General features: G+C 38.8%; 1 protein-coding gene and 2 long non-coding RNA genes across 18 annotated transcripts in view; 1 reads left to right on the forward strand and 2 right to left on the reverse strand.

The window, feature by feature from the left end:
* PCDH9 (protocadherin 9) overlaps nucleotides 1-13156 on the reverse strand; it is a 1094858-nt gene that overhangs the window by 1052520 nt on the left and 29182 nt on the right. The gene's annotated exons all lie outside the window — the stretch shown is intronic.
* Nucleotides 1-13156, forward strand: part of LOC144588282 (uncharacterized) — a 139030-nt gene that overhangs the window by 108344 nt on the left and 17530 nt on the right. Inside the window, exon 2 of the long non-coding RNA XR_013543777.1 lies at nucleotides 1-13156. This exon is cut by the window's left edge and continues 33731 nt beyond it; it is cut by the window's right edge and continues 17530 nt beyond it. This is a non-coding gene — a long non-coding RNA (uncharacterized LOC144588282).
* The window catches only part of LOC144588281 (uncharacterized), a 35194-nt gene that overhangs the window by 19080 nt on the left and 2958 nt on the right, over nucleotides 1-13156 (reverse strand). Inside the window, exon 1 of the long non-coding RNA XR_013543776.1 lies at nucleotides 1-13156. This exon is cut by the window's left edge and continues 15196 nt beyond it; it is cut by the window's right edge and continues 2958 nt beyond it. This is a non-coding gene — a long non-coding RNA (uncharacterized LOC144588281).

Below are 13156 nucleotides of genomic sequence, written 5' to 3' on the forward strand. Positions count from 1 at the left end.
CCATGTTTTGCTACTACTCTTCAGGATCTGTTCTCTTTTTTTCAGTGTGTAGATCAGAAAATCTAGCAAGGCCATGATCAGAATATTTTTGTCTGTAAAAAAAGAAAACCAGGAAAATCTCAGACCCCGACAGTATTACTGGCAATGGCTTGCCACACAACAGTTATGCCAGTCTGTAAAATTTACAAACACAGCAGAACACTCATTACCTTAGAGAAACTGTTTTGCAATTAGTGTAAATAACATCCTGACAAAATGAGCTTCTAGGCACAGCTTCCAAGATAAAAAGGCTTGCAGAAAGAGTTGTAGATATTTTCCACGGCAGTAGGAGAAGGAAGGTCAAAATATCTGGCTTCTTTCCACATTCCTCTTCCTTGTGCATTCCACACACTGCCCAGAATTTGGGCTGCAGTAGTAAAGAAACAGATTGCTCCCTCTTTCAGCACTCGCCATCCCCTTCCTGATATGCTTTCCAACCTAACTCCTTTTCTCATGTCATGTTTTCTCAAAATTTTAATAGAAACTGACAAAAATCTAGGGACAGGAAGAGTCGCTTGACTGAGTTGTTTCTAAGGTCTGTGTTTGTAATGGTCTGTCAGAATTCAGTAGATATGGCCACTCCACCACGAATTTTGAAAATAGTGTTTGATATTTGATACGGAACGGTAATGGTAAATATACTTTATCCAATAGATCAGGGGTCAGAAACATCTAAAGGTCTGAGAGACACATATGGCCCAATCAAACCTCAGAAGGCTGCACATGCACACACCCTCCACCACCATATAAGCAAATGCAGAATTTCCTACAAAGAATGGTCAAATGGGTTGCTAGAATCTGGGTTCTAGGCAGAAATTAAGGCCCTATTCTGCATTATGTGCACTTTTCAATCATTATGCCTGAAGCGGGTAAAGGCAACACCCACAAAAGGTCTACACCACCATCTAAGACCCTGGACTCCCCATGTGAGTGAAGAAGTCTATAAGAGGCTGTAGCGGATAGCCCAGACGTCACCTGTCCGTCACTGCAGAACCTTGAGGGGAGAGCCAATAGAGAGACCGGAAGGCGGGGCCAGAGAAGAGTTTGAGGGGTTGAAAAGAAGGAGAAAGAGGGCTGAGAAGAGGGTTAGAGAGCTGGAGGCTTGGGAATTGGACCAGGAGGGTCAGAGATAGATAGGGAGAGTTAAAAGAGTGATTTGAATGAACCCAACCTTGTTTAATATATGTGATTCGCTTCCTGTGATTTATACTGCAATTCCCAACTGATTAATAACCCCATCCTGTTCAATAAACTGATTGTGTTTGGCAGCGTAAGTGTCCAGTACTTAATTGATGTTAAAGAAATAACATCTGGAGGCACTGTGAAGAGGAGGAAGGAGTGTGAGCCTTTGTGAGGACAAAATAAACCAGGGGCCACAAGGACAAGCGCCACAGAGGCTTTTACTCATTTGCTTGAATATAAGTAGCAATCACTGAGAGACCAGACATCTGTTTAATCAGGTTCAGTTGCATAAAATATTGTTCTCAAGTTCAGTTGTACAAAGTAGAAGCCTACTGTAGACCTTGTGGTTCAGGGAAGGACATGATAGAGGAGGGCATTTCAGTTGTGGGAACATAGGTACCCTTGGCCTCTTACATATGTATTTTGCAAGAACGGACAAATACATCCATTTAATTTTTCCCACATTTAAGTTTTTCTCCCTTCCCCCTAATCTCAGCTTCTTTCTCTCAAATTTCTAAAGATGTTTCCTAATTATTTGGATTTTTAAATTAAAAATTACCTACAATGGACAAATCCACTACAGATATATAGAAGTATGGTGAAGATCACAATATGTTGTTCCTACCTGCCACACTGCTGTTAAAGTTCAGGAGAAAATGAAGTGGTAGCCATAATTCTGCACCTCGAACCTGAAATTTTTAATAGGTAAGTTTTCTGCCTAAATTGGTGGAGTTGTCAGTTTTACTTTCTCCCACCTTTGAACTGTTAAAATCTCAAATTGTTGAAGGTACCCACAAAAGCTTTACACATTTCGGGGAATTCTTCAATTAGAAAATAGACAGGGTGAATGGTAGCTGACAGCTGGTAGCTGACTAGAAGACTCTTCTGCTGCCAGTAGCAGAAGGAAAAGGGAAGATGTTCTCTCTGTGTTGCCACTCCCGTGGGAACAGTTCCTGACCATCTTTTAATTTTTGTTCAAGTAAAATCACTGCCTAGATTAAAGTTCTCTCACATATGGAGCTTCCGCCATCCTTCCCTCAATTCCAAAATGAAATTTCTCCCATGAGAACCTTTGGCGCACCACTAATTCAAACCGTCTTCCATCTGTAGCCTGAAGTTCAACACTCTGGGAAAAGCATTCTCTAACCCAGGCTGGAGACCAGTGGGTTCCTTCTGACTGAAAGGCAGAAAGGCTGGACTTTAAATGGGAGCATTCAGAGTGAGTAAGACCTGAGAAAATCAAATCTCAGTATCAAGCGGCCTTAAGCATATTAAGATGAACATTAGGAAATAACATTGAGCTAAACTTAGACAGGAAAAGGGGCAAGCCAAAGCAGAGAGCAATTTAATTTTCACATCTCACAACAGGAGGACTTTGGCTTCTTGCTGCTTCCATGTTTAATTGGCCATTTTTTATGTAGTGAGTGAAAGCCAGCCAATTTTCTCCTGAGAAGTTGTACTATAATCTTGACTCAGTAAGAGCTATATGCTTCTTATTTGTCTATAGCACCATGGGGAATGAGATGAAACATCAGAACAAGGATTTCTTTTTTCTTTCTAATCTGCAAAATTAACTGTTCAGCTCAAAAGGGGGCATTTATACATCACCAATTTACTTTTGAGCCAGAGCAAACAGACTTCTCAAGGAAGAAAAAACACCAAGGGGAATGCAAAATGGTACCTGAATTAATTCCAGGAAGCTAATAGAAGATGAGCTTTATTATATGCTAGAGTAGTTTATGTGATTCATTCTTCAATGAGCAAATGGTTTGGCACATTAAAAGGTACCACAGCACTTAACCTCAAAAAAATATAAAATATAAAGTTTGATAGTCTTTTTCATTATACTACAACTAATTGCAGTAATTCCAGAATAGCAACTATGGATTATCCAAACTCAGAGCTGAGCTACGCTATCAGAAAAATAATCTAAGTCAGCCATTATCGATAGGTATATTCAAATACCTACCTGAATATATATATTCAGGTCTGTGTGTGTGTATTGTAAAGTATGTGATAGGTATATTCAAACACACACTCTTGAACCCAAGATGTGAAATGGTATAATTCTTCAACAGCAATACACAATATTACTGTCCTTGTAGTTTGCTTTATTTTCATTGCTGGTCTTCCATCATCCACCACATGAAGAATCAGCACTAAGAGTTAAACTAAGAATGGGTTATCTCAAAAGGTCCAAGGGCTGTGGACCTTGGAGGGCCATATTCCCCATTTTGAAAAGAGGGGGTTTTTTTAGACTGAGAAAGCCCCATCCACCACCCTGAAATTTCATGCTCGTGAAAAAAGCCTCCAATGCAATCATGTTGCACTCATTCATCTACAGACATCAGATTTCAAATCCAATTGCCAACAATAGAGAACTGATGAGATTAATCAGGTATGTTTGACTTTTCTCTAAATTGCTATCCCTGACAATGCCCTGCAAACACCATTGATGCAATGCTGACATGTTCATCTACCTTACTCTGCTAAATCTGCCCCTTTGAAAACATCAATTCAATGTCTCATTCAATTAGTTATGATGCACCCCACTGCATGTACAAACTCTGCATATATTTTAATATAAATCTGTGTTGCGTTCATGGCTCTGAACATGCCTGCTGTTGTGAGACATTCCTGCAGAACACCCCAATCTTGAACCCAAGAAGTGATATGGTATAATCCATCAACAGCACTACACAACAAATCATATTCAACCGCCAGGGTTCCATTTGGTGTTATCTAGAGGAATGGGAGGCATAAACATATGCTTATACTGTATGTGCCCCTGTACATCTCAATTCACACAAATACACACCCTCTTTTTCCCCAAGTTATATCCCATCCTGGCAATCTTCACTGAGATTGCTGCCTACCTGGCACAACCACAAGTGGGCAAAGAGCAATATTGGGAGCCAGGAAGTTTCCCTAATGATAAACTGGGCTATAAACAAAAGTGGGTAGGGTTCTGCCAGATCGGGGGGGGGGGCACAGGCAGAAGGGACTAAATGTTGTACAGTCCTGCTATAGAAAGTGGAAACTAAACACATGGCCCAAATCCTGTTATTCTAGTGTAACTCTAATGGTGCAACTTTCAGCATTGACTTGCTGCTAGTTAGGAAGTTAGTGCTTGTTTTCCCTGTCACATGACAGTCACATGACTTGGCATGAGACAAGAAAAATAAGTGCTGACTTACTCATGCCACTTTAAATTCCAATTGCTTCTATAAGCTCGACTGCAATTGAAAACAAGTAGACTTCAAGTGCAGAACATGCTGCCTAACACTTCACAAATGAAAATATGATCATTTCCAGACATGAGTGGATTAAGCAAAGGCCAGACTCAAATCAGATGCAGAGGGTTAAACTATACACTACAGACAGCCTGTCATTAGATAAAATCACTTGAGTCTTCCACAGCCATGATTATGGAAGAACTATATGTCTTAGCCATCATACACGTAAATGAAGCCAGTTTCCTCTCATGACAAATCACAAAATAAAGCAAACAAATTTGAAAACTATTAGAGATATGAAAAACTCATGTGGAGAAATTTGGACATCCTTAAATTATCCTCCTCCCTCCCAACAATGTACAATTTGACCGAAATGTCCCGTAAAAAGAGGTGAATGGAATGATATAATGTGCAAGCCCTATATAGAAGCAGATGGCTTCAGCAGTTGCAGGCAATGAACCACGCCTCACAGGTAGTCCCAATTATTTAATACACATCTGTAAAAAAATGGAAGATACATCACCCCAGAATTTCACACAATTAATTTGACGTAACTAGCTAGTTAATGAAGGCAATGACCGTCATTATCACAGAGATAGGGATGTACATTGCAAACACACAATGTGCCCTTTCCCCTGCGTTGGACACCTATAAGTGGGGGACAAGATCTCCTCAGGGTCCAGAGACAGATCTTAGTTTCACCACTGCTTTTGTTTAACTCTTTCTCTTCAACTAGAAGGGAAGCCTCCCACTTGATCAGGCAAAAATTAATTTACTTCCCATGGGTATCTTATTGGCATGAGCACTCAACATTTTCCTGTTCCCTTATGACTCCAAGTCTAGGGTGAGGGGCACCTTTTGTCCCTTCACAGCCCAGTCCCAGTTTGATGTCCTCTGTACTTGCTTCCATAAGATGCAATGAGTGGGTACTGAAATTTGATTGTGGTGCCAGAAGTACAGGTTGCAACTGCAAATTGGATGGTAGTGTATATATCTAAGCAATATGAGAGATGTCTGCTACAAAAGGACTGGACCCCACAGACATAAAAATAGCCATCGAATATCTAAAAGTCATACTTATGTCTCTGACAAAATATAAATTGTATCTTTTACAATTCAGCGGCAAAGTATCTCAATGACTTTCTAAGCTACCTCAATAATTATAATGAAAGATGCGCTGACAACATTAATTTGGTTCCTACTTCTTGTTTCATGCAACATGCTTCTGTTGATGATTCACAGAACTATCTAAAAATGGAAAATTCTGCTCTCTGAACATAGCCAAATGCTCTATGACATTAACTATTCCATTTTAAAAATAAAATATACCCATAAATTAAGCCTGTGCATTTGTTCTGTTTATATTTTCCCAGTCATTTTGGATCTGTTTCCAAGCATTTTGTGTTCATGCAACCAGTAATAATTTATTATCTAACCAGAATAAAAACCAAAGCATGTATCCGATTACTGAAATGTGGTTTGCAATCAATATGCATTAACTATGGAATACTATTAGCTTTTGCATTGCATATTTGTTTGCAATTTGAATAGATTTTGCTTTCTCTTCTCCTTTATTTTCATGGTGTTCTGAGCTTTAGTGTGTGCTCACTGATAATTGTGTAAAGTATTACCAAACAGCTGGAGGCATCTATTCATACAACTGGCAGCACCACAAACATAAAGGATTCATTGCTAGTCTGAATGTGGCAGCAAACACAGACACACATCTATTAGGAATCAGGAGTTATACACTTTTCTTTCTTAAAATGGCATTATAAATAAAAACCAACAAGCACAAACCTTTGTTTCCCAGTTTTCTAGAACATAATACATTCAATCTACTGAAAACTAGTCTGATGTTCACCACAGTATGTATTTAATAGCCAATGTACTCATTATATTATTAGGCATACATTTTTAAAATCCTAAAACAGTCCTCCAGTAGTTGGTGCAGCTTTCTATCGAATAAACACAAAATCAAAAATCCAGGTTCCTTTTTTCATACTCTATGACAACAAATAGTGTTGAATGACCTCAGGCCACAATGGGATGAAGATATTTATGCCACTTTTTTTTTTATTTTAAATTTTTTTTAAGTCATGGTCATATTTGTTGCATTGGAATTCTACAGAACAAATGAACAACAACATAGGCTAGCCATAACAATCCTCCAAAATGCCTTATTTTCTTTAGTATGGCTTCAGAGTTACCTGCAGTCAGCTACAAATTGAGGATGACTCCTTAATCCTATTCTTCAGATATTTTTCCAGACTATTATTGAAATCAGGGCTAGAATCCGTAGCCACATCAAATGCTGAAGAGCCATGAACTGCTGGATAATTCAGGTATCTGGCTGCGGAGCCAGAGGTTGGGAGTTCAATTCCCTACTGTGCCTTTTTGACAAGAGCTGGACTCAGTGATCCATAGGGTCCCTTCCAGATCTACAGTTCTAAGAATATAGATTATTATACCATCCCATCATTCTTCACAATTGGCCAGGTTGGCAAAAACTCATCTAGATTGTGCAGAAAATCATCATCATAATCAAACTGCAGAGTGGGAAGGGACCCTATGGATCACTGAGTTCAGCCCCTATCAAGGAGGTACAGTGGGGGATGAAACTCCCAACCTAAGCCACTGAGCTATTCAGCAATTGTCCTATGTATGCATTCAGCTTGTAGTGTAAAATCCATAGATGGGTGATGGTTGAGGTCAAGTAGACACAACTACACCTTTTTCCCCACCTTCTGATGAAGAGGGACGATGTCTGAATATTGTTTGCCTTGGGTACATTTTATGTGTACCACAGAAACTTCCCAGTTCCACTAATCTCCTTCCTGATGTTGGGTGGGGGTGACAACTCAACAACACCCCTGATTTGCAGAACACTTGCTGCAGAGATTCTGATATTCAATGGCAAGATAAGATCCAGGCTGGGCCTAAGAGTCACCTTTCTAATTCAACTTATTATACATTATTTTTCTTCTTGTTGTATAATTCATCACTAGGAACCAAAGATTTACAAGTAATTAAAAATAGCAATATCATCAAAAACCTACAAGAATAGGTAAAACAGACAGAATCAATCCAGCAAACTCCTAGCAGGATTAATATAACATATGCTATACCACTCAATTATTCAAATGCTTTCCAATTGTTTTTTTTTTAATGTGTGAGCCAGTGGTACAAAAGCAACAAGAGAGGTTGTTTGGCAGACCTTGATCATGCACACAATGTTGTCAGTCACCTCCATGTTTCTGTGCCAGGTGGTAAGCAAGCTGCTGACACAAGTTCTCCATGCAAGTTGACAAATCTCTTGCTGATCAGTGCTACATGTTCCAATGAGAAAAACTATCATTTCCAGCTCTCTTCAAGAAAAGATAATGTGGAATAGATTGGCTGTGATACAGGGGTGTGACAATTGCAAATAAATCATCATATTTAGCCATGCAGCTGCAGTCCTTTATATATATAGTCAGCTGGTAGTAAGTCTTACTGAATTCCACAGGGATTACTTTTGAGCAATTCTTAGCAAAATTGCACTGAAAATGTGATTTAAATAGTGTTAGCATGTCTATACATCACACACCCAAACTGCTAAGAATCAGGATTGTAACTGAGTTGAAGAAACTAGGGTCACCAAAAATTCCAGTACACCAAATTTTAGAAGGCGGAAAAATCTAGAGGTGAATGCATTGGCAAGTATTAGAAAAACAAATGACAACACCTCCTGGCGTAATTCACTTTCCTTATTTTGGAAAGCATAGACTTTCTTTTGGGGGAACACAATATCCTCCTTCTTTGTGCCCACGCCACAGAATGAAGGAGAGACAGTACCACTTGCCCCAGGTGTCAAAATGGCTAATCGTGGGTTTGCAAAAAATCTACCAAGAATTTGTACCTTCACTACTTTCAGCCATAACTGCATGTCCCTGCTTTCCTTCCAAACCAGATCCTCTTTTTACAGCCCCTTCACTGCTTTGTGAAATTCAGAGTTAAGGTGATTCATGCCAAGTTCCTGCAGACAAGGTTTTTAATAGTGCTGTTCCTCTGTCTCATTCACATAGTTCTACAAAGGGTCTAGACATACAATAGCACGCCACACAATAGCATATTTTAAAAATCAAATACATTTTGTTATGTGAAAGTATGTCATTCCAATCAATTTGATTATATAAACTATTGTGAGGTTCAATACTTACAACTACAGTAAGATATTATCTTCTTTTCCAATTGATTATTTGGGTTCTTCCTTATACCGTTACAGTTTGGTAGGGGTTTAACTGCCATGGCTCCTTCTATACAATTTAATGAGAGTATAGTCTAAACAAGGAGTGGACCAATTTGGTTGTTCTTGAGGAAACAAGATTTTCACCATGGACTTGCACCACCCTCCCAAACCAAACGTGCAAGTGGTTAGAGGTAGGTTTCCAGCTGTGTAACAATGCCCTTTAAGCACAAATGTGTCAGAAGGAAACGTACATTCTTTTAAAGGAGGATCACCCTGCTGGAAGCTTCCAAAAAGTAGACATTCTTCTTTTTCCACTTTTTCTTTCTCTCACTCAATCACAGTATTATGGCACCTTCCAAAGATCATGCTGTCCAATTTTTAGTTTGTTGTCCTTTTTTTAAACTTTTAATCTTTATTGAATTTTAAAAAGAAATTATAAAAATAAGTATATAATTATCACAATAATAGCACATAACCAAAATAACTTTCTATTATCTCTTTTCAAAACAGTAAATCTTTAACATTTTTACTTCCTTATTTTGCACCAGACACTTATTTTCTTCACAATCTTAATAATACCTTTCTTAATTCTTATTTTATATCCATATTAATAGTCTGCTTTACTTTGTTTAAACTTCTGCTGAGAGCAATGCTGCATCTAATTTAAACCTAAGTCACTTGGTACAGGTTTGGAATCTTTCTTCCATTTCTCTCTAAGATACCTAACTCTTTACTTTCCCCCACTGAGATTAGGTAGAACAATTCAAACAGAGAATTGGTTTAGAGCATGGAATGATAACCAAAAACTATTAATAAGTGCAGATTTGAAAAAAAATATATGAAAATATTATATAGATGGTATATGACACCAGAGAAATTGGCAAAGGTGAAGAAAAATGAGAAAGACAAATGTTGGAGACGTAAACCAATAAAAGGGGTTGCAAATGTATTAGGAAATTTTGGAAAGAAATAGAAAAAATAATCACCCTAGATTTAAAAATAAAAAGAGACATGTAACCTGAAACTTATTTGTTCAATATGGTAAAGTTAAACTCAGGACAAGAGACAACAATTTGTTTACACATATTAGGCACAGCCAGAATTCAAGTGTCAAAACAATGGAGAGACAAGGAGGAACCTTCCATGGAGGATTGTTTAATAAAATTACAGGAACTAATACTAATGGACAAACTAACAGACTCATTGAAAGGAAAGAGTAGAATGGAGAATTAATCTCAATGTTGTCCTTTTTTAAAAAAAAACACAGCTCTTCAAGTGTATACATAAGCAATCAAAATTGTTTTGCCTTCCCCCGCTCCTCCCCAAAACCTAAAACAATACCGTTTTTGGAAAATATTTTAAATAAGTTTGGAAGGAATCCTGAGAGAACAAGGCAGTGCCCCTATGGAAAGCTACTGCTGCAAAGAAGCACAGTTGGTTCTTCCCTCACTCTTGTACCTGGGGAGGATGTGGTACATATGATAAGACTGCTTGTGGCCATATCTGTGTGCCAAAAGTCCCTAGTTTTCTTCTGCAGTATATGCACTGTGCATCCTTATTTAGCTAACTTATCTACTGCCCATTAGGAAATGTTGCAGGCAACACTTAGTCTATCTTAACCATTAAATAATATTGTATGACTCAAGTGGAATACCAGGGAGGGAAAATAATGCTGCCTTTCCTTTTTCAGCTCAGCTTGCATTTCATGTTCCAGCTGAAAGAGCTTGCTGTTCTTTACAGGATCAGAGTCAGACTCAAAAACTGCCTGCCCATAAAATTCACAGATTATCAGCCATAACGATTGTTCTTTCTTTGACAGGTCCCTATAAAATCAGGGAAGGACAGAGCATCTTGTCTTTATCTAAAAGAGAATATCCATGTTTCAGAACATTTATCCTAATCCACAAAGGGAACTGGCTGATTGGCAATACTAGGTGGTTTAGCCTTCCAGAACTGCATACTGAGATCAAAATCTCTGCTAAAGCCTCAGTGGTCAACACTGGAATATTAAAAGCACCCTACTGGATCAGACAAAGATCCCGCTAGTCTAGCATTTTCTTTCTAACAATGGCTAACAGATACTTCAGGAGGCTCAAAGACAGGGCATTATACTTTCTGTTCTTCTGTTTAGATTCCACACAAAAGGAACATGGGAAGTTGCTTTAATCCAAGCCAGAATGCTGATTTATCTGCCCTAGTAGCACCTCTCTAGACACGGTTCTACTTTAACCCTATCTGAAAAGGCCCAGGGTAACTACTGAGTAGAGCTTAGATGTGGTATATTCCGTGATTACATCTTTCAAAATAGCTCAGATAGCAAGGACAGTAGCCACGTTGGCTGGCTGGGGATTGTAGGAATTGTTGTCTAAAACTGACCTTTCCAAACTTTGATCCTAGGAAGGTAAACATGAAAACAAGAGCCCTGTCCCTGAGGATCAAAACAGATCTTTAAGTGTGTCATCAGAGGAAGAAAACATCCTAATGTTTCAGGGACATCAATTTTATCCAAGCTTTAGGTTGTGTCTGAACAATCAGAATAAAATGGAAAATTGTGTACCTCCTGATGACAAAGCAAAGCAAACTGGCTTTCAAGCTATAGAAGATCAGAAGAGCTCTCTGAAAAGTATCAGATGATGACATATAACTCTGAGTTTTTGTCACATCCACCAATGAGCTCTCTGCAGCATCTAGATCAAGGTACAGCCCTTCCTTGGCCTGACAAAAACAGTAGGTTTCCCCCCTCCTTCCCAAAGGCATAGAGAATAAAGGTACAGTACATTTGGAAGTGTAGAGTCTCCCCTCAGTCTTACTAGGAGGTGACTTCACTCTAGGGACCATCCAAAAGCAGAAGGCAGCTGTATTGATCTGCTGGCATAGCAACAAGACAGGAAAACAACTCGTACTTATGCACTCTGGTAAGGGAGAGAATCGCCGCTAAGATATTCTCTCAGTATCTGGACTTGTCTGATTCATCACTGAACTCTGTTACTTCTCCAGTTGTGCTTCTAGTACAAGGCCTAATTGGAAGCAGCAGCCAACAGTATCAAATCTGAGTGGGGGAAATGACACCTGCTGTGTAAGTACTGATTGTGAATCACATTTGCTGTCTTGTAAGGCAGTTTTGTTTTAAAAAAGATGTTATAGAGAAGAGGATCCTCAACTGGATGGAGCATCCCTGGCAGATAAAGAGGCAAGCAAATTAGTTTGGAAAAGGGGAGCGATGTTAAAAATGGCTGTGACAGAGATCAAAAGTGAAGAGAAGGGTATTGTAAAAGAAATTATCAAAGAGATAAAAAGGAAGATGAAAGAAAAACCTCCTTCACAAGGTGGAAAAACAACTAATATGTCTAACCTGCTAGCTTTTCTCACCATGTAACAGTAGAAATAGCCTTATTATTTGCTCACAGTATGAAGCCAAGCAGTCTTTTGGATACAGAGATTGAAGCCAAAGTATTATTTCTCAAAGCCAGTTTCTTATATGGTTTAGCACTATGTCTAAGGGCCATTGTATTTCTTTTACATTCAGGGGGATTAAGAATGTACTTGGCTTGGCTAAACCAGGCAGCATGACAGTACGAAGAATCCTTACATGCCCCACTCTTATGAAGTAAGAGTCTAAACAAAATAATATACAAATGCAAAAATATGTAGGCAATACCTTTATAGACTACTAAAAATCATTACACAATTCCCAAGCTTTTCTGGATTGAAACACCACTTCATCAGATTTCTATCCGTGTGAAGAACTGAAAAGTTCAAATGTTCAATCATGACATGATGGATTTTGCCAGGCGCTTTGCTCTTGGATCTAAGAGGCAGAGAGAAAAAATGTGCAGCATGCCCACCTGTCACCACTCTCAGCTGTTGTCAGCTAGCTGGTCATTGTCATCCACATTGATGCCTTGCTCCAAAGGTCACTCCTCAGAGGAGAAGTGCTTGCTCCAGACTGACCACAAATGAGTGTTCCCAGCAAATCTGTCCAAAGTGTTTGGCCCTATTGTTCCCAGAGGGCCATACCATATTACAGATAGCTCATCATTAGAAGCTGGAACTTCTTGGTGTTCAAGTAGACTTCTGTGTCTCAGCAGTCATAGTTGTAAATGAGATCAGTGTTTCTTGATGATCAACCACAACTTCTTGATGATCAACCACAAAACCAAGCAGGTTATGTTTTAAATTAATAGAAATGTGAACAGTTTCTGAAAATCAAACATTTTCAGCACAAGGAATTCTGTTTTTAAAAATAATCATCTAGCTAGAGACGCATGCTGCCCACCTTCCTGCTGTAGCACATGCAAATTCCCTAGCAAGAAAACCACTAACACAACTCTTAAGAAAGCACACTAAGCATAAATACTCAAGAATGAAGTTTTGTGGGCAAGGTTGCACTCAAGATTGCCTGTGGCATAGTGGAACAGGCACTTATCTTGATGATCTTAGAACAATGCCTTGTTCTAAGACAGCGGTT

Source organism: Pogona vitticeps, chromosome 3 (assembly GCF_051106095.1).
Source record: "Pogona vitticeps strain Pit_001003342236 chromosome 3, PviZW2.1, whole genome shotgun sequence".
Taxonomy (NCBI): domain Eukaryota; kingdom Metazoa; phylum Chordata; class Lepidosauria; order Squamata; family Agamidae; genus Pogona; species Pogona vitticeps.